At 42.3% G+C, this 22,606-nt stretch overlaps 1 pseudogene; it reads left to right on the top strand.

Moving 5' to 3' along the window:
• The window catches only part of LOC138666624 (zinc finger protein 665-like), a 114,354-nt pseudogene that overhangs the window by 27,592 nt on the left and 64,156 nt on the right, over positions 1-22,606 (top strand).

Genomic DNA, 22,606 nt, shown 5'->3' with positions numbered 1-22,606 from the left:
ACCAGATTCTTTTGGGCTCCAAGGACTTCCCCTAGTTTTGAAATGTATGCTTTTACATTAATTGTTAACCGTTGTTTTTGTTTAATAAACAGGCTGCTGTGGCCTACATAATTCCAAAGAAACTCTTGTCTCTGTCTTAATTGGGAGAAGGGGTTCGGGTGGTCGCGCTGGGGGAAAAAAGGTAAGGGATGGTAAGAGTGTCAGTAGGGGGTATCTCCCTCTTTCCCAAGAAGCTTCGACAATACCAGGGTCAAGGACAGGCCGGAGCGAGCCGCCCCCTCCCCCCCACGGCTAAGCGAAGGCCAGCATGACAATGGGTTGGAGAGGAGGGGGTGGGGCTGAAAGGGTTAACCGTATAGGGGGCGGGGGAGATAGTTGGAGAGAGGGTTAGGGAAGTGTCAGGGGGCGGGGGCCGGTCAGTTCCCGCTCACCAGCACTGAAAGCATCCCTCCCTCCCGCCCTTTTTTTGTTTGTGGTTCTGTGGGTGTAAATTACTCGCGGTGAGCGGGTGGTTTTAGTATGCACATGGTTCTTTTTGGGTCATTGCGGCCTAGGCGGTTGGGGGGAGTCCTTGGAGTTGGTGGAAATTGGTTTGGGGGGTCCATAGGTATATGGCTCCTCTGTTCTGAAGTTTATTATGTTTTGGATCTGGTGATTGGTGGTGGGGAGTTCAGGCAGGGGTGGTCGGATCTCATGTTTTTACCGCGAACAGTGAACCCTCTTGCGGGGTTTTTGGTGCTCCCGAGCCAGGCTTAAAACGGCTGGGAGTAAAATATGGTTTGAGTTATGTTCGCGGTATGGTTAAAATCACCAGATTCTTTTGGGCTCCAAGGACTTCCCCTAGTTTTGAAATGTATGCTTTTACATTAATTGTTAACCGTTGTTTTTGTTTAATAAACAGGCTGCTGTGGCCTACATAATTCCAAAGAAACTCTTGTCTCTGTCTTAATTGGGAGAAGGGGTTCGGGTGGTCGCGCTGGGGGAAAAAAGGTAAGGGATGGTAAGAGTGTCAGTAGGGGGTATCTCCCTCTTTCCCAAGAAGCTTCGACAATACCAGGGTCATGAACATGGCGAAAAGCTGCTTTATAAACTGCTAGCAAAACTTAGGAGATTTCCGAAATCTCCTGCAGGCGCTTGTTTGTTTTCTGACTGGATTTCAGAACTGTAGCACTTTTTAAATCCCCTCAGCTTTACCTGCAGATTTACCACTGATTTATCGTGGAATTACCGCGGTTTTTGTGCAGTTTTCAACAGCGTTTTTACACCTTCGGATTCCTATTATGGAGCAGGTGTAAAACGCTGCGGAATTCCTCAAAGAATTGACATGCTGCAGAAAATACAACGCAGCGTTTCCGCGCGGTATTTTCCGCAGCATGTGTACTGCAGATTTTGTTTTCCAGACGTTTACATAGTACTGTAAACACATGGAAAACTGCTGCAGATTCGCAGCAAAATCCGCAACGTGTTCACAAAAGATTGCTCACAAAATATATCACTCATTCCTCCCAAATGGAGGGCGAAGTACCAGCTAGCAATATATCCCTCACAAACCGTGTGACCAGAAAAAAGGCCACCACCCATATGTATAAGTGTATGAACTATCTTTGCCCTTGGTGATATTGTCGCATGCACAAATGACAGGTTCCCGAATGAAAAGGGAAGTCCGATAGCGGTAGTGGGGCCGGCGGCGCCAGGTCGTCCTTAAGTACGACTCGGCATCACCAAACCCCAAAATTACCACCAGCCGACCATCCCTCGGGCCTGCAATCAGGTCATGCGCTCACCCCACTGACAAATAGGCAAAAATATGCTAAGGAATCCCCAGGAAAAAATAATGTAAGTAAAGTGCAGTGTACCAAAAGACAAATGTCGGTAAATATGGTGATGTAAAATGCTCTCAAATGTGTATAGAAGGAAGAGCTATACAAAGAAACTCCTGAAATAACATGTATAACAGTGCACATATAAGTGACAGTGCCCTGTATAAATACGTTATAGTGATGTGGCCATATAATATATAGTGATGGCAGAATCTGTGACAGGACGCCCAATAAACAAGTGATCATAAAATGTACTATAAAATACTAGATCTAAAAAAGATCCCTACTGCAAAAAGTGAACAAGCTAATACGCTAACAATGTGTAGTGTGGACAAAAAAAACCCTCGACATAAGGCAACTAACGTGCCGAAGGAGCCTGAAATAATCAGGAAAAATAATAATCCCTCTGGTGCTATTTCTAAAAACACGGAAAAACCCCCCTTAACATTTATAAAGCAATACAAAGTCCGAGTTGAGCCATATATTGTCATAATACAAATTTCCATACACTTGTAAATAAAATAAAATTTAATATATGATGGATATACCATACACTATGGTAAGGGTCTCCTGTACTTCTGTCCAAGCACAAAATATAACATTCAAGGTATACCTATAATGGTCCCAATAAGAATCTTATACTGTCAAAGATGTAAACAATGTCTTCTTCAATCTACTGGAGGCATCCCTCAACTGGGAGATGGTGTCTTGATTATGGTATCTTCATACGAAAATCCGCCTTGCTACTCCCCGAACTGAAGGCGGTAGTTGTCAACAGCCAATACATACAGATGATGAGCTGTAGTTAAAGATATAAACATATTCACCCAGCACACACCAAAAGGTAATTAGTCCATACCATCCTCTACATAGATGTTATTGAGATCTGAGCCACTATTGTTGGGAGCATAACTACTAATCAGCTATTCCCGTTTGGATGATTCACTTATCCCACTAAGCATCATTGTATTGCTTTTTATAGCTCTTAACAATGGGGCATTTTGTATTGGCCTAGGCTGTTTGTGTAGTAGGTTATCATTATTGTATGTCTCAGTGCATATGTGGGTTTTGAATTTGCCTATGGCAGTTTAGTCCCTCTTTTTGTGGATTTTGCACCTTTCTTGGCTTGTAGTGTTATGTATTTTACATATTTTATATTTGACCTTAATAAAATTGTTATATTTTTATCTAGTACCATAGTGTGGATCATTTCATTTTTTCTGGTCACACTGTTTGTGAGGAACGTGTTCACATAGCCTGAGAAACACGTCCCTACTTTTGTAGTTCTCACACTCCTGGTTTTGGCTTACATAAGCTGATGTGAAATACTGACCAAACACTCAACGTGTGGATGTGGCCTTAAACATACTGTAGACAAAACAAACATCCTCACTCCAAAAAAAAAGCTGAAAAAAGTGTGAAGAACACCACAAAACAAGCTGAAAAACAGGTGTTTTGAACGCAACATTTTTACTAGGGTTGAGCGACTTTTTTAGTTTTTTAGGGTCGAGTCGGGTTTCGCGAAACCCGACTATCTCAAAAGTCGAGTCGAGTGGAATCGTCCGATTTATCGCGAAAAGTCGGGGATCGACCGAAACACGAAACCCAATGCAAGTCAATGGGGGAGCATAGTCGGCAGTGAGTGGAGGCCAGGAAAACACCTACAGTGGTCATTTTAATGGCGAAAACATCCATTCTTGTTACTGAGCTTGTCAATCTTAATTTACCTTATAATAATAGTAAGGCATTGGAAATTGGGGGTCATTTGGCTAAAGTTGTGGGGGTTAGGGCTGGTTCAAGTATTTAGTGGGCCCAGGAAATCTGGACCACGTCACGGCAGTGGAGCAGGGAGAGGTAAGTATTTAAACTTTGCAAGTGCTGTGATCCTGAGCAAGCAGGGGGGGCCCACTCGTTGGCATTGGCACTGGCACAGGGCTCCTCAAAGTACGGCGGTGTGTTTGCACGGCGTAGGCGCCTCCCACCGGCAGCGACACTTTTGCGTACTATGAGGGGCCCTGTGCCAGTGACGTCGCCAACGAGTATTCCCCCTCCCCCACCTGATGAAGGAATCTGCACTTTCATCTGCACCTTCCTCTTTGTCCCCGTGTAAGGTGGTATGGTATGCGGGAAGGGGAAATTGACTTTCAGCAGGGTCACATTCTGGCTGGGTAGCTTGCACGGGGAATGTAGCGCTCTGGGTCAATGTACCAGCAGACTCATCTATCACTGGCTGGGCAATGGGCAGGATGAGGAGGAAACAGATATAGGCCCAAAGACTAAAGTGGGCTAAATGCAGTTCAAAATTGGTAACAGGACTAACCAGGGGCATTGCTTTGTTCAGTGGAGTACAACTGTAATGAGAGGCTGACACAGTGAGTAGGCCCAAATCAGTAAGTAGGCTAAATGCAGTTCAAAATTGGTAACAGGACTAACCAGGGGCATTGCTTTGTTCAGTGGAGTACAACTGTAATGAGAGGCTGACACAGTGAGTAGGCCCAAATCAGTAAGTAGGCTAAATGCAGTTCAAAATTGGTAATAGAAGTAAACAGGCGGCACTGGTTTGTTCAGTGTAGGAGAACATCAAGGTGCGGCAGACACCATTAGTAGGGCCAACAAAACAAGTAGGCCAAATGCAGTGTTATATTAAAAACAATTTAATGAGAGCCTGAAGATTGAAGCTCAGGAAAGGCAACCTGGAGAACACCTTGGAGCAGCAGACACCCTCTCTACAACCCAGACCCAACATGTAGGCCTAATGCAGTGTTGTTTCAACAACTACTTAACAAGAGCTTCAAGATAGAAGCGAGGGAGAGGCAACAGCGAGAACACCTTGGAGCGGAAGACTTAGTTTGTAGACCACAACGAAACTTGTGGCCCCAATGCAGTGTTATAATTCTGACAAGCTGAAAATCAGCCTTTTTTTTTTTTTTTAAAGGAGGAGGGCAGCTGTATTAAGTGGCGCAGACAGACACTGCTAGTAAGCCTTACACCACAAAGTAGGCTCACTGCAGGATGAAAAAAGTTACATGGGTACATGGTCGGCATTGGTGTGCTCAGCGGAGGACAAATGGAAGGAGGGACCGCAGACAGACTTAGTAGGCCTAAAATATTAAAAAATAGGCTCAAAGCAGTTTGAATTATCTTGCAGGGGTACACAGGCAGCATTGGTGTGGTCAGCAGAGGACGATTGGAAGGAGTGTCTGACACCGTTAGTACTCCCAAAAAATAAATAGATGTTAATGTCTCACAAAACAACAAAATCAAAAGGGTGGCATACTTAGGGAGAGGGGTGGGCTCCTCTGCTGAGTTTCAGACATAGTAATTTGGTGCTAAGTATTTACTGGTGTCAATATAGGACACTGACCCTGACTATTTTAACTAGCATCTAAAATGTCAACAAATTGGTATTGTCAGTGCCAGGCATTGAAGGATGTCAGCGCATAGACTAAACTTTGGTGGAGCTGTGAGAGATAATTTTGCAAGTGGTAGAACAGTGTTTGAGCTGGGGGGGGGGGAAACTCTCTTGTGGCCGGCGGTACAGACCCAGGGCCCCTCATGTTACAAGGGTGTGTCTGACGTTGGGTGCGCGCCACCACCGCCAGAGACACTTTATTGTACTATGAGGGACCTAGTGGCAGTGCCGTCGACCAAAAACGGGCACACCCACCTCTTCAGACAAACGGCACTCTCACGGGTGCTTGCGCCAAGTGGCGAGACCACGGCCCCGTGGGGGGAGTTAGCCCATTTAGGGAGGTGTAAACATGTCGTATGCTGGACAAACAGCTGCTGCAAATTACGAGATTGGAAAACTCAGTCAGAGCAGTCCACAAGCAAGACCTTTTTATAGCTAGAGCTAGGTGTCAGCCGGGAAAGGTGGGGCAAAATAATTCGAAATCCATGAGTGGTTCATTTTAATGAAGGTTAGATCATCAATATTTTGGGTAGCCAGACGAGTCCTTTTTTCGGTCAATATTGAACCAGCAGCACTGAATACTCTTTCTGACAGCACACTAGCTGCTGGGCAAGCAAGCTCCTGCAATGCATATTCTGCCAATTCAGGCCAGGTGTCTATTTTGGATGCCCAGTAATTAAATGGGAATGACGGTTGAGGGAGAACATCGATAAGGGATGAAAAATAGTTAGTAACCATACTGGACAAATGTTGTCTCCTGTCACTTTGAATTGATGCTGCAGTACCTGTCCTGTCTGCGGTCATTGCAAAATCACACCACAACCTGGTCAGAAAACCCCTCTGTCCAACGCCACTTCTGATTTGTGCACCTCTAACACCTCTGCCCTGTTGCCTCCTGCAGCTCGTGTGAGAACCATCACCGGCGCTGTGTGCTGGGAATGCCTGAATCAAACGGTCTACCAGAGTTGCTTGATTGGTTGCTAATATTTGTTCAAGGTTCTCATGTGGCATGATATTTTGCAATTTGCCTTTATAGCGAGGATCAAGGAGGCAGGCCAACCAGTAATCATTATCTGTCATCATTTTAATAATGCATGGGTCCCTTTTGAGGATACGTGAGGCATAATCCGCCATGTGGACCAAAGTTCCAGTTGTCAAATCTGCGGTTGTGCTGGGTTAAGGGGCAGTTTCAGGCAAATCTACGTCACTTGTCTCCCTCAAAAAACCTGAACCCGGCCTTGCAACGCCACCAGTTTCTATTGGCCCCGGAGAAGCTTCCTCATTCAAAAAATACTCATCCCCATCATCCTCCTCGTCCTCCTCCTCTTCGCCCGCTACCTCGTCCTGTAGATTGCCCTGACCAGACAATGGCTGACTGTCATCAAGGCTATCCTCTCCCTCGGCTGCAGACGCCTGCTCCTTTTATGTGTGTCAAACTTTGCATCAGCAGACGCATTAGGGGGATGCTCATGCTTATTATGGCGTTGTCTGCACTAACCAGCCGTGTGCATTCTCAAAATACTGAAGGACTTGACACAGGTCTTGTACCTTCGACCACTGCACACCTGACAACTTCATGTCTGTCATCCAACTGCCTGCCCGTGTATGTGTATCCTCCCACAAAAACATAACAGCACGCCTCTGTTCGCACAGTCTCTGAAGCATGTGCAGTGTGGAGTTCCACCTTGTTGCAACGTCGATGATTAGGCGATGCTGTGGAAGGTTCAAAGACCGCTGATGGTTCTGCATACGGCTGGAGTGCACGGGCGAACGGTGGATATGCGAGCAAAGTCTGCACACTTTGAGGAGCAGGTCGGGTAACCCCGGATAACTTTTCAGGAAGCACTGCACCACCAGGTTTAAGGTGTGAGCCAGGCAAGGAATGTGTTTCAGTTGTGAAAGGGCTATGGCAGCCATAAATTTCCTTCCGTTATCACTCACTACCTTGCCTGCCTCAAGATCTACAGTGCCCAGCCATGACTGAGTTTCTTTCTGCAAGAACTCGGACAGAACTTCCGCGGTGTCTGTTGTCGCCCAAACACTTCATTGCCAATACAGCCTGCTAACGCTTGCCACTAGCTGTCCTGTTGTGAATTCTGTTGTCGAACTCCCTCCTGTGGTCGTGAATGGTACTTCGGCGAGTTCTGTCTGTGGGCTCCCTCTGGTGGCTGTGAGTGAAGCTGCTGCTTCTGAGGTTCCTTACACAGGTGACGTGGTTTATCCTTTGGTTGACTGCTCTATTTAACTCCTCAGATCGTTACTCCATGCCAGCTGTAAATGTTTTTGCATTGGTTCAGTTCGCTCCTGGATCTCTCTGGTGACCTGCCTTCTCCTGCAGAAGCTAAGTTCCTGATAGTCATTATTTGTTCACTGTTTTCTTGTCCAGCTGGTTATCATGATTTTGTCTTGCTAGCTGGAAGCTCTGGGATGCAGAGTGGCTCCTCCGCACCGTGAGTCGGTGCGGAGGTCCTTTTTGCACACTCTGCGTGGTCTTTTGTAGGTTTTTGTGCTGATCGCAAAGTTACCTTTCCTATCCTCTGTCTATTTAGTAAGTCTGGCCTCCCTTTGCTGAAACCTGTTTCATTTCTGCGTTTGTGACTTTCATCTTTACTCACAGTCAATATATGTGGGGGGGCTTCCTTTACCTTTGGGGAATTTCTCTGAGGCAAGGTAGGCTTTATTTTCTATCTCTAGGGCTAGATAGTTCTTAGGCTGTGACGAGGCGCCTAGGTCTGGTCAGGAGCGCTCCACGGCTATTTTTAGTGTGTGTGATAGGATTAGGGCTTGCGGTCAGCAGAGCTCCCACATCCCAGAGCTCGTCCTGTATGAGGTTTAACTATCAGGTCATTCCGGGTGCTCCTAACCACCAGGTCACAACACTGTCCCATAATGGGACACCTCGAGTGCAACATGGGTAGCTGTGGATGGAGTGGTTGTGCGACTTCTGTCTGTGGACGAGCTCTCGCTTCTGCAGGAGGATGAGGAGGAGGAGGAGGAGGAGGGGGCAGCGAACGCCTACAACCAACTGTTTCCTAGACCGTGGGCTAGGCAGAACTGTCCCAATATTGCTGTCCCCTGTGGACCCTGCATCCACCACATTAACCCAGTGTGCTGTGATGGACACGTAACGTCCCTGGCCATGCCTACTGGTCCATGCATCTGTTGTCAGGTGCACCTTTGTACTCACAGATTGCCTGAGTGCATGGACGATGCGGTCTTTTACATGCTGGTGGAGGGCTGGGATGGCTTTTCTCGAAAAGAAGTGTCGACTGGGTAGCTCGTAGCGTGGTTCAGCGTAGTCCATCAGGGCTTTGAAAGCTTTGCTTTCAACTAACCGGTAGGGCATCATCTCTAATGAGATTAGTCTAGCAATGTGGGCATTCAAACCCTGTGTACGCGGATGCGAGGATGAGTACTACCTTTTCCTAACGAGAGTCTCATGTAGGGTGAGCTGGACTGGAGAGCTGCATATGGTGGAACTAGCGGGGGTGCCGGTGGACATGGCAGACTGAGAGAGGGTTGGTGATGGTATTCTTGCTGGTGCCCTACATGCAGTGTTTCCTACTACGAAACTGGTGATTCCCTGACTGCTTTGGCCTGGCGACGAAACCTGCACATTTACTGCAGGTGGTGCGGGAAATGATGGGCTTGCAGTGAGGGAAGGGATGTAGCGTTGCTGACTAGCTTCATTGGCCGAGGGTGCTACAACCTTAAAGGACGTTTGGTAGTTAGTCCAGGCTTGCAAATGCATGGTGGTTAAATGTCTATGCATGCAACTTGTATTTAGACTTTTAAGATTCTGACCTCTGCTTAAGGTAGTTGAACGTTTTTGACAGATGACTTTGCGCTGATCATTTGGATGTTGTTTAAAAAAATGCCAGACTGCACTCTTTCTACTATCGGAAACCTTTTCAGGCATTGCAGACTGAGCTTCTTTAACCGGATGTCCACGCTGTCCTACAACTGGTTTTGGTTTTGCCACGCGTTTTTGGCCAGATACGGGCCTGGCAGATGGAACTTGTTGCGATGTTGATGCCTGCTGCGGCTCCTCCTCCTCCGCTTCAGTGCTACTGCCGCCTGCACCCTGTTCCCCCAATGGCTGCCAATCGGGGTCAACAACTGGGTCATCTATGACCTCCTCTTCTATCTCGTGTGCAACTTCGTCTGTGTCACCGTGTAAGCCGGTGGTATAGCGTTCGTGATGGGGCACCATACTCATCAGGGTCTGATTCTGGATCAGTACACTGCGAGGGCAATGTTCTGGTCTGAGTCAAAGGAACAGCATAGTAATCTGGCTGTGGTTGTGCATCTGTGCACTCCATGTCCGATTCAACTTGTAATGGGCATGGCCTGTTAACTGTTTCACTTTCTAACCCAGGAACGGTATGTGTAAAGAGCTCCATGGAGTAACCCGTTGTGTTGCCTGACGCATCCTTCTCTGTTGTTCTTGGTGAAGAAGACAAGGAAGCGACTTGTCCCTGACCGTGAACATCCACTAACGACGCGCTGCTTTTACATTTAGAAGTTTCAGAAGAGGAGGCGAAAGAGCTAGAGGCTGAGTCAGCAAGGAAAGCCAAAACTTGTTCTTGCTGCTCCGGCTTTAAAAGCGGTTTTCCTACTCCCAGAAAAGGGAGCGTTCGAGGCCTTGTGTAGCCAGACGACGAACCTGGCTCCACAACTCGAGACTTAGGTGCTATATTGCTTTTCCCACGACCACCTGATGCTCCACCACCACTACCATCATTACCAGCTGGCAATGACCGCCCACAGCCACGACCTCTTCCACCAGACTTCCTCATTGTTTGCAAAACGTAACCAAACTAACGGTATTTGTTACTGTAAAACCAGTTACAAGGTGAACTCAAACTTCTGTTGGATTTATATATCCCTCTATAGGTGTGTGAGACTGCAGGGAAAATCAGGCCCAATGTATAACAGTGCACAGCTTCAGTGGCAGACAGATATGCCACTAACAGAACTGATGCTGATGCAGACACTACCAATAAAAATCTCCCCCTTTTTATTTTTTCAGGGAGAATATTGAAGAAATGTGGCCCACTCTTATACAGTATATGTTCTGTGGCACAAAATTAGAGACAGATGCCACACACAGCACTGGCAATGAGGCAGAATTGCCAATCTTAATCTCCCACTATTTTTTTTTTCAGGGAGAATTGAAAAGAAATCTGCCCCAGTATTACACACTAGGTTTAATGTGGCACAAAATTTGAGACAGGTGGCACACACAGCACTGGCACTGAGGCAAAATTGCCAATCTTAATCTCCCACTATTTTTTTTATTTATGGGAGAAATGGCAAGAAATCAGGCCCACTGTTAGACTGTATGTTTTCTGTGCCAGAAAATGAGACACAGATGCCACACACATGACTGCCACTGATACAGATTTGCCAATTTTAATCTGCACCCTTTTTTTTTTCTTCTTCTTCAGGGAGACTAGTGAATAAGTCTGGGCCACTGTATTAGAGTATATTTTCTGTGGCAGAAAGTGGCTTGAAGAGATATAACGAAACAAAAAAAAAAGAAAAAAGAAGGGACTGTCCTACAATTACTATCTCCCTGCAGTAATCTCAGCAAAGTATGGCAGGCAGCAATAACAAGGAGTGGACTGCTGCACAAAAAAGTCAAAAGTGTGGACAAACAAACAAGAAAGCTGTGCAGAAAGGAAGGAGCAAAAGGATTTGTGCTTTGAAAAAAGCAGTTGGTTTGCACAGCGGTGTACAAACAGCAATGCAGCTATTAGGGAGCCTTCTAGGGCAGCCCAATGAGCTACAGCGCTGAGGAAAAAAAAAATGTAGCCTCCACTGTCCCTGCTAAGAAAAGGTGGTGTTGGACAGTGGAAATCGCTACAGCACAAGCGGTTTGGTGGTTAATATACCCTGCCTAACGCTATCCCTGCTTCTGACGAAGCGGCAGCAACCTCTCCCTATGCTCAGATCAGCAGCAGTAAGATGGCGGTCGGCGGGAACGCCCCTTTATAGCCCCTGTGACGCCGCAGAAAGCAAGCCAATCACTGCAATCCCCTTCTCTAAGATGGTGGGGACTGAGACCTATGTCATCACGCTGCCCACACTCTGCGTCCACCTTCATTGGCTGAGAAATGGTGCTTTTCGTGTCATTGAAACGCGACTTTGGCGCGAAAGTCGCGTGCCGCATGGCCGACCCCACACAGGGGTCGGGTTTCATGAAACCAGACTTTGCCAAAAGTCGGCGACTTCTGAAAATGACCGACCAGTTTCGCTCAACCCTAATTTTTACTGCTAATAGAAAAGGTTTTGGCTACTGAAAAAAATGCTGCATGTGAACATAGACATAGCGTTTCAGACTAAGACTATCTGTTGTTACATAGGACTGCATGTGACATCTACTACATTATCTGTTCTCAGAGCGTTAGCACTGTTTTATCTGAAGAGTTAAAAAAAAAAATTAAGAGGGGGTTGGGGGCAGCTGTTTGTCTTGGGCCCCCAATCTTTTCTGACCCTAGCTAAGCCCCTGCATACAGCTAATAGTGGCAGACCCATTGGCCGATATAAGGCCCCTAAATATGGGGGCCACACTGCAATGTTATCATTTGGGGCCCCCACTTTAAATTTTTGCCTGGGGCCCCATTTTGTCTAAAACCGGCCCTGATGACATGCTTATGAATCTGACAGTCCATTGAGGTACATTGCCAGATAACCAGTGGGTCGCAATCTGGCTTCTCTGAATTTCTCCATGGGGCCAGGTGTCCAGATGGTTCCAACCTGGCTTCTCCGAACGTCTCCATGGGTTCAGTGATGTTGAATGGAGCAGATCTGTATTCCTCCAGCTGGGGCCATGGTCCCTTCATCTGGCATCCTGTAGAGTCTCAAATCTGTATTCCTCTTGATGGAGCCATGATGCCTTGGCTTTTGTTCTGTGTTGTCTCTCTGCAGAAGGGTAGAGGTCCCTTTTTGTACACACAGCTGTTCTCTGGGCCATCATCCACAAGTCAGGGGGAAGATGGGATGAGGTTAACTGTCATTGTTGTCCACACGGCAGAAGAATATTAATATGCGGCACTCACCCTGTTTGAAGCTGTATAAACGTGCTCTTTATTGGAAAGAAAAAGTGCATATATCCATTAGGACATCAGGTGTACAGGAGGGTGCGGTGATGGAGTCTGGACGACGGCCGTTTCGCACTGAATGTGCTTCAACGGGTCCACATACTTGATTACCATACGTCATATCCTTTTAAAGGATTTCTGACATGCGTAATACCACATTACTACGGTGCATATATACAAAAAAATATAACAACATAACTATAATAATGAGTGTGCTAAAAATAGTAATCGATTTTACAGATTGTAACAATAAAACATTCCGAGCTGTCTATATAGCTACCTTTTATATAGCCTCTCATATTTACTATAGAAACACTGACATATCCAGCTTATCATTTAAGCCGATCGGTCCTTGCGCGTTAGTATTTGAAATCCATCTGGCTTCTTTTTGCAATAATAGCTTATTCTGATCACCTCCTTGTGAGGGATATTTAACAATTTCTAAGCCAGCGAAATTTAATAAATCAGGATTTGCGTTATGTACCTCTTTCATGTGTTGAATTAACCTCAAACAGCCTTTGCCCGTTGTAATTGAATTATAATGTTCTTTAAACCTTACTATTAACGGTCTTATCGTCTTTCCGATCTAAAAATATCGGCAGGGGCAGAACAGAACATACACGACAAATTTACTTTTACAGAAAATAAAATCATGGATAGTATGCATAACTGAACCTATTTGTATGGGATTATGTGTGATATGAAGGTGGCAGAATCGGCAATTACCGCATCTATAATTTCCTACTGGCGCGTTATTGGTTAACCAGGTATTTCTCGGTAATGAGATTCTATTATGGACTAACAGATCTGACAGATTACAAGCGCGTCTATATGCAAATTTAGGAGGACTAGAATGTATAGAAGAAAGCTCCTTATCTGTTTGCAACACATGCCAATTATTACGAATGGAAGCATGTATAACATTATCCAAATTGCTATGTTTGAAACAAAAACAAAAACTATCTATATCTCTTTTGACCAAAGGTTCTTTCTTTCTTTTCAAGAAATCTTTTTCTTTTTCTTCTCTCAAGATATTATACGGATAGCCTCTTTTTATAAAGCGTGTTATTTATTCACTAATTTGTTCATTAACTATTAATGAACCATTTAGAGGAGGTAGTCACTCTCATTTTATGCCCCCCGTCTCTCCTGGTAACGTTGTCGATCTCTTTCAAGATTTGGTAATAAGGGATGTAGAAGCTATCATATATCAAATACCCGATAAAAATCTGACCAACAGCGAATTACTTGCATTGAGAGATTTACAGAAGTGGGACGACATCGTTATCAGGATAGCGGATAAAGGTGGCAATATCGTGATATTAGACAAGGAGTATTACATCAAAGAAGCTCTCACACAATTAAATGATAAAACCACTTATTGTCAGTTATCTAATAATCCTACCCAAAATTAGAAGATAAAGTTGAGAACTCTTAAGAAAATATGTTGAAAAAGGAGTGTTACCAAAAAGACGTGCAGAAAGCTTACTCCCAGAATACCCGCAATTCCCATATTGGTACAGTATACCTAAGGTCCATAAATGTATGAAAGAGCCACCAGGGCGTCCTATAATTTCCGGTATAAATTCTGTTACAGAATCGTTATCCCAATATATTGATTGGTTGTTGAAACCTCTATTACATTCCATTCCTTCTTACATTAAGGATTCAGGAGATTTAGTATTGGCTTTGAAGGAGGTAGACTGGCAACCCACATTTTCTCTAACATCAATTGATGTGGTAAATTTATATACCCGAATTCCAAAAGATAAAGGTGTAAAAGCAATACAGAGAATTTTATCGAATAGAGATTTGGACCCAGATATAATTTCTTTTATTATAGAGAGTTTAGATTTTATTCTTTCTCATAATTCTTTTAAGTTTATGGACAAATGGTATACACAATTAATTGGGACTGCAATGGGTACCCCCATCTCTTGTACCTATGCAAACCTTTTTTTGGCAGTCTTCGAAGACACTTATATTAATAATATCAATAACCCTTTTTTGAAGCATATTCGCTTTTTCACGAGATTCGTGGACGATGATATGATCATTTGGGATGGGAATGAAGCCGAATTTAATGCCTTTATAGAATATCTCAATGTCTCAAACACAGATAATATGATGTTTACATCATGTTATGGAGTCAATAATCTAGAATATTTGGACGTAAAAATAGAAATTATTGAAAGTGAAATAAGAACTAAGGTTTTCAGAAAAGAGACTGCAACTAATAATTTGCTACATTTTGATAGTGATCACCCGAACCATACAAAAAGAGGACTTCCGTTTAGCCAAATGGTTAGATTACGAAAAATTAATAGTAATAATAAAATATTTAATGAACAAATTAGTGAATTAAAAACACGCTTTATAAAAAGAGGCTATCCGTATAATATCTTGAGAGAAGCCGAAAACCGGATAAATAAATGTTCACAAAAAGATTTCTTGAAAAGAAAGAAAGAACCTTTGGTCAAAAGAGATATAGATAGTTTTTGTTTTTGTTTCAAACATAGCAATTTGGATAATGTTATACATGCTTCCATTCGTAAAAATTGGCAAGTGTTGCAAACAGATAAGGATCTTTCTTCTATACATTCTAGTCCTCCTAAATTTGCATATAGACGCGCTTGTAATCTGTCAGATCTGTTAGTCCATAATAGAATCTCATTACCGAGAAATACCTGGTTAACCAATAACGCGCCAGTAGGAAATTATAGATGCGGTAATTGCCGATTTTGCCACCTTCATATCACACATAATCCCATACAAATAGGTTCAGTTATACAGTGGGGCAAAAAAGTATTTAGTCAGTCAGCAATAGTGCAAGTTCCACCACTTAAAAAGATGAGAGGCGTCTGTAATTTACATCATAGGTAGACCTCAACTATGGGAGACAAACTGAGAAAAAAAAATCCAGAAAATCACAGTCTGTTTTTTTTAAACATTTTATTTGCATATTATGGTGGAAAATAAGTATTTGGTCAGAAACAAAATTTCATCTCAATACTTTGTAATATATCCTTTGTTGGCAATGACAGAGGTCAAACGTTTTCTGTAAGTCTTCACAAGGTTGCCACACACTGTTGTTGGTATGTTGGCCCATTCCTCCATGCAGATCTCCTCTAGAGCAGTGATGTTTTTGGCTTTTCGCTTGGCAACACGGACTTTCAACTCCCTCCAAAGGTTTTCTATAGGGTTGAGATCTGGAGACTGGCTAGGCCACTCCAGGACCTTGAAATGCTTCTTACGAAGCCACTCCTTCGTTGCCCTGGCGGTGTGCTTTGGATCATTGTCATGTTGAAAGACCCAGCCACGTTTCATCTTCAATGCCCTTGCTGATGGAAGGAGGTTTGCACTCAAAATCTCACGATACATGGCCCCATTCATTCTTTCATGTACCCGGATCAGTCGTCCTGGCCCCTTTGCAGAGAAACAGCCCCAAAGCATGATGTTTCCACCACCATGCTTTACAGTAGGTATGGTGTTTGGAGGAAAAAGAATACTGAGTTGCATCCATCAAACACGACAAGTTGTGTTTCTACCAAACAGTTCCAGTTTGGTTTCATCAGACCATAGGACATTCTCCCAAAACTCCTCTGGATCATCCAAATGCTCTCTAGCAAACTTCAGACTGGCCCGGACATGCACTGGCTTAAGCAGTGGGACACGTCTGGCACTGCAGGATCTGAGTCCATGGTGGCGTAGTGTGTTACTTATGGTAGGCCTTGTTACATTGGTCCCAGCTCTCAGCAGTTCATTCACTAGGTGGTTCTGGGATTTTTGCTCACCGTTCTTGTGATCATTCTGACCCCACGGGGTGGGATTTTGCGTGGAGCCCCAGATCGAGGGAGATTATCAGTGGTCTTGTATGTCTTCCATTTTCTAATTATTGCTCCCACTGTTGATTTCTTCACTCCAAGCTGGTTGGCTATTGCAGATTCAGTCTTCCCAGCCTGGTGCAGGGCTACAATTTTGTTTCTGGTGTCCTTTGACAGCTCTTTGGTCTTCACCATAATGGAGTTTGGAGTCAGACTGTTTGAGGGTGTGCACAGGTGTCTTTTTATACTGATAACAAGTTTAAACAGGTGCCATTACTACAGGTAATGAGTGGAGGAAAGAGGAGACTCTTAAAGAAGAAGTTACAGGCCTGTGAGAGCCAGAAATCTTGATTGTTTGTTTCTGACCACATACTTATTTTCCACCATAAAATGCAAAAAAAAATGTTAAAAAAACGGACAATGTGATTTTCTGGATTTTTTTTTTCTCAGTCTGTCTCCCATAGTTGAGGTCTACCTATGATGTAAATTACAGACGCCTCTCATCTTTTTAAGTGGTGGAACTTGCACTATTGCTGACTGACTAATTACTTTTTTGCCCCACTGTACATACTATGCATGATTTTATTTTCTGTAAAAGTAAATTTGTCGTGTATGTTCTGTTCTGCCCCTGCCGATATTTTTATATCGGAAAGACGATAAGACCGTTAATAGTAAGGTTTAAAGAACATTATAATTCAATTACAACGGGCAAAGGCTGTTTGAGGTTAATTCAACACATGAAAGAGGTACATAACGCAAATCCTGATTTATTAAATTTCGCTGGCTTAGAAATTGTTAAATATCCCTCACAAGTAGGTGATCAGAATAAGCTATTATTGCAAAAATAAGCCAGATGGATTTTAAATACTAACGCGCAAGGACCGATCGGCTTAAATGATAAGCTGGATATGTCAGTGTTTCTATCGTAAATATCAGAGGCTATATAAAAGGTAGCTATATAGACAGCTTGGAATGTTTTATTGTTACAATCTGTAAATTTGATTACTATTTTTAGCACACTCATTATTATAGTTATATTGTTATATTGTTTTGTATATATGCACCGTAGTAATGTGGTATTACGCATGTCAGAAATCCTTTAAAAGGATATGACATATGGTAATCAAGTATGTGGACCCGTTGAAGCACATTCAGTGCGAAACGGCCGTCGTCCAGACTCCATCACCACACCCTCCTGTACACCTGATGTCCTAATGGATATATGCACTTTTTCTTTCCAATAAAGAGCACGTTTATACAGCTTCAAACCGGGTGAGTGCTGCATATTTCTATTCTTCTGCCGTGTGGATAATTCAGCTAGATGATTCCAATGCAGAGCACCAGAAACCCTTAGCTTACGTGACACCTGTTGATCACAAGTTGCGAAGTCCTAATCCAGAAGAGTCTGAGCGATTTTGTACGCTCTAGTGCCATCCTTTGTTTGTCTCTTTATGGTTGGACTTTCATTGTTGTATTTGATCAATCTGTAAAGTTTGTTCCTCACTGTATGAAGGTCAACAATCTATATGGATTGCTACAATGGGTAATTAACACATTCGCAAAAATCAATTGTTCAATTATCTAACATCTCTGTCCTCCAATGATAGAAACACAATAAGCTGTGTGTGCTGATTATAGCAGGTTAACAGCAGCCATTCAACAATTCACAAATAACAAACCAATCCACAACAAGCGTCAACGTTCAGACTAATATGAACAATAGCTCATGTTCATGGGCCAGCTAAATATACATCTGGCATTATTAAGATCAAATGTTGTGTTGTCACAGACTCCCATTATTACTGACTTTCAGGCGTCTTCATGAGTCTTTACTAAACGTTTCTATGACAAAACTACAGAGAAGTGAACTATTGCAAGTACACTACCTAGTGAATAAACATAATAATCCACTAGTCACTGCTTTGCCATCTACGAATGTCTACTTTCTCTTACTCAATTGAATTTTACCAAAATATTTATAGAAATGCTTCTAAAAAATTGCTTTAAAATATCTATTATTGCAAGAAATATTTTTACCTGTTACTGAATACAATTTAAAATCCATTTTATTCTTGGCAGATGGCTGTAGCAGAAGCTCAGAGGAACATCTGTCATTTTCACATTTTAAAACGGATGATCATGATGTCATGCCAGGTTCATGTGAAGAGCAGATCATTATCCTGGATCCACCTCCCAGTCCTCACATCAAAGAGCTTTCAACTGATCCTTTTCCACAAGTCCTGTCTTCTGATTCATCACAGACTGTTGAGCATAGTAAAAATAACAGAATGTATATGCAACATCAAAAGACTTACAAAGGAGATAAACCGTTTTCATGTTCAGAATGTAGGAAATGTTTTTCTCAGAAAGGAGAGCTTGCTATACACAAGAGAATTCACACAAGGAAGAAACCATATTCGTGTTCAGAATGTGGGAAATGTTTTAGACACAAATCATACCTGGTTACACATCAGAGAATTCACACAAAGGAGAAACCATTTTCATGTTCTGATTGTGGGAAATGTTTTACACAGAAAGGAACGCTTGTTTATCATCAGAGAACTCACACTGGTGAACGGCCATTTTCATGCCCAGAATGTGGGAAATTTTTTCCAAGCAAATCGCTCCTGGCTAGACATCAGAGAATTCACACAGGGGAGAAACCATTTTCATGTCCAGAATGTGAGAAATGTTTTTCATACAAATCACGCCTGCTTGCACATCAGAGTATACATACTGGGGAGAAACCATTTTCATGCTCAGAATGTGGGAAATGTTTTGCATTCAAATCACGCCTGCTTGAACATCAGAGAATACACACTGGGGAGAAACCATTTTCGTGTTCAGAATGTGGGAAATGTTTTTATCAGAAAAGTTTTCTTCTTAGACACGAGAGAATTCACACGGGGGAGAAGCCATTTTCATGTTCAGAATGTGGGAAATGTTTTTCTCAGAAAGGAAATCTTGTTATACACAATAGAATTCACACAAGGGAGAAACCATTTTCATGTCAAAAATGTGGGAAAAATTTTAATGATGGCTTCGCTCTCAGCTTGCATATGAAAATCCATACATAAGAAAAACAAACTTTTTCAGTTCAGATTGTAGTAAACATATTACAAATAAAGCAAGCCTTGTGCCTCATCAGAAAACTCGTATAGAGAGGAAGTAATTTTGATGTTTTACTCACAAATCACATTTTTGTTAACATCAGATAAATCACACATGAAAGCAGCAATTTTTGTCTTTAGTGACAAGTTAATGAAAAACTATTAAAGTCAAAGTAAAGTCATACATTACATATGAAAGGAAAAGTCATTTACAACATCAGGGATGATCAGGAATGCATGCTATTACCAATAAACGCCCGTCATTGAAAATGGGATGAAATAAAATCTACAAACCTTGATATTCTCCTGTATTTTCAACAATTACGTCTCTGTATTTGGGCCTTCTTTGATAGAGAGATTTTTGCATCTATAATATTTCTTATATTTATATAATGCCCCTTTATATACTTATATGTTAAATTACCTTTGATTATTTAGATACGGTATGTTATGATCCCTTGGCTCTATCTCTTTACCATTAATAATATATATGTGTTTCTTGCCTTATATTTCCTGATTTATTATCATCGCTTACTTATCTGCTATGGCACCAATGTTGTGTCATATGCGCATGCGCTCTAAATCTACTAAACGTTCCAGATATTTTTTATGGACATACTCACAGTATACATTTCTTGTTTTTCATTGTCCTCTGATGTGTTCCTGTTTAAACATATCTTACTTCACATCAATGTTCACAATCTGTGTGCACGCACTATGGATTAATTGTACATTCTATGTATTATGTAAGGATTTCTCTTTTTACACTTGCACGGTCTGTGTACAGATCTTTAGTGGCGCAGAGCTCTTCTGTACATGCCCCACCTTTGCTTTTCAATAACTTTGTCAATCTCACATTGTAGCTTTCGCTATAGGACAACTGAATTTTCTTCTATTCTGTATAATTACTCTTGTACACATGCGCCGATTCTCAACAAATTGACAGGTTTTCTGCACATGCCCCTCACTTTTGGATAATTGGTTCATGCTTGCGCATTTATAACTCTAGATACTTCGACACTTCTTGTTCGGGCATGCTCAATGAGTGTTTCAAGCAGATTATCAATATAGCATATTCAAAATCAACTTTATTTATATTTTGTGTTCACGCATGCGCATTTCTAAAGTCTGATATAACTCATTGATTTACTCCATTTGTCTCCTACACATAGTAATTAAATAATTTACCCCATTATTCTATATATCTATTTTCTTTAAGTGTATAAAATGGACATTATCTGACATCATTACTCCGTCTTACCCTTGAAGAAGTAACAGCTTGTATGGTGAAACGTGTGGGATTTTCTCTCCTCACTCTACTTTGCCTCATTCACTGGTTCCTTGTTATACTTATTTTGCCCTACTTGATATATTATTTTGAGTATTATCTGTGCTTAGTATAATTTCTTGTGCACTGTCGTTCATATCACTTCAGTGTTATTTAATTATAATTAAGAAATATTTGGATTTGTTTTGTATCTTGGCATTACAAATTGTTCATATTCCTTAACTTGTCATTGTATGTCAGTATAAACTAATCAAATTTTGTATATAAGATTTGTTTTGCTGGATATCCTGTGAAATGTAATATATCGGGCTTATGAAGATAGGTGGTAATTAGGGCTGGGCCAACCTGAACTATAAAGGGACATTATTCTAATGTTAATTCTAATGTTTATTATTAATTTTTTTTTTTTTTACAGCTTCCCCTCCCCATCCCCTATGTAAAGTCTGAGATCCAGGTTGAGACGCAAGTTCGTGTCATGTCCGGCCCCAAACTTTACAAAAAACTCGGCAAACCCGCCGATTCCGAACATTGGGGGGGTTCACCCATCAATAGTGGTAATCTAACTATAGACACACCTAATCTACATATAAATGCCCTATTGGCTTTTTAAATGTTTTTAAAATGTTTCTTTTTTTTGTATTCCAGTGCCATTCATAATAAAGGCTTATATCTGGTGATCCATACACACGTGCATACTTCTTTTTCTATGTTGTTGTAAACCTTTTAATAACGTCACAATTCTTCGCTCACATCAGAGAACTCACACAAGGGAAAACATCATTCTCATGCACAGAATATAGTGAACGTTTTTTACAAATAAAGCAAGTCTTGTTACACATCAGAGAACTCCTATAGGGAGGAAGCCATATTCATGTTCAGATAGACTTACTCACAAATCACATTATCCTAAACCTCAGAGAAATCGCACATAATATAAGCAGCGATTTTTTTTTTTTTTTTTTTTTATTTTTTTTTTTCCTTTTTATTGACAAAATATTATCAAGAAAATGCTAGTCAAAATTACATAAATGCTAAAGTCACACATTACATAAGAAAGGGACAGTAATTTAGAGCATCGAGTGATGATCAGAAAATGTATGTAATTGCTAATAAACATTTTTTTATTGAAAAGTGAATAAAATCCAATTTACACACCTTTTATATCCTCCATGTGTATAAAATATTTTGTTTATAAACAGCAATCAGCAAAAGTTTTAGGCAGGGGTGAAAAAAATGCTACAAAGTAAGAAGCTTCCAAAAATAGAAGTGTTAGAAGTATGTTTTATCAATTAACAAATTGCAAAGTGAGTGAACAAAAGAGAAATGCAAATCATATCAATACTTTGGTGACCACTTTTGTCTTCAAAACAGCATATTTTCTTCTAGTTACACTTGTGTGGCACCCCAGGAGTCTGGTTGCCACAGTGGCATTGCCTCTAATAGGGGGTGATGTAAGGCCTTGAAGCAAGGCGGGGTCCCCTTACCAGGTAACACCAGCATCCAACAGTTTCCTGACTCCAGACCAGAAGAGGGAGCTCTAACACCCGGTTTCCGGAGAGCTTCCCTATAAGTTCTGGTCTGGAGGCGGGGTTACCTTGTTAGGTGGATCCTTAGTTTCTTCCAGGCTGCCCGGTTCTCCGTTAACATCTGTTACACATGCCTCAGACTGCACCTTCAACTATCAAGTAAAGGTAAAGAAAACTATAGTCCTTGTGTCGTCCATTTATTTCCCACACCCTCAGTCCTGAACCCCAACATCCACGATCCCTTCCAAAACTATACCGGTAGCCCTGGGGCCCTGCTCCACCTGTGGTGAGTGGAACCAAACCAGCTGCGTCACCATCGTCCTCAGCAGTCTCCTTAAGCAGTGTCGGCCACTTGTTGCCGAACACCACAGGTGCCGTCATGTTAAATCCCCTACAAACTGTCCCTCATCGTTTTTATTGGGGACTGTGTCACTGCTGCTGTGACAACCCCCTTAAGAACTCCCCACGCAGCCCAAGTACCCCACAGCCCTAGCAGGCATAGCACTTGCATACATTTTTA

The sequence above is a fragment of the Ranitomeya imitator genome, chromosome 2 (genome assembly GCF_032444005.1).
Source record: "Ranitomeya imitator isolate aRanImi1 chromosome 2, aRanImi1.pri, whole genome shotgun sequence".
Lineage (NCBI taxonomy): Eukaryota > Metazoa > Chordata > Amphibia > Anura > Dendrobatidae > Ranitomeya > Ranitomeya imitator.
This window is presented reverse-complemented; position numbering and strand designations above follow the sequence as displayed.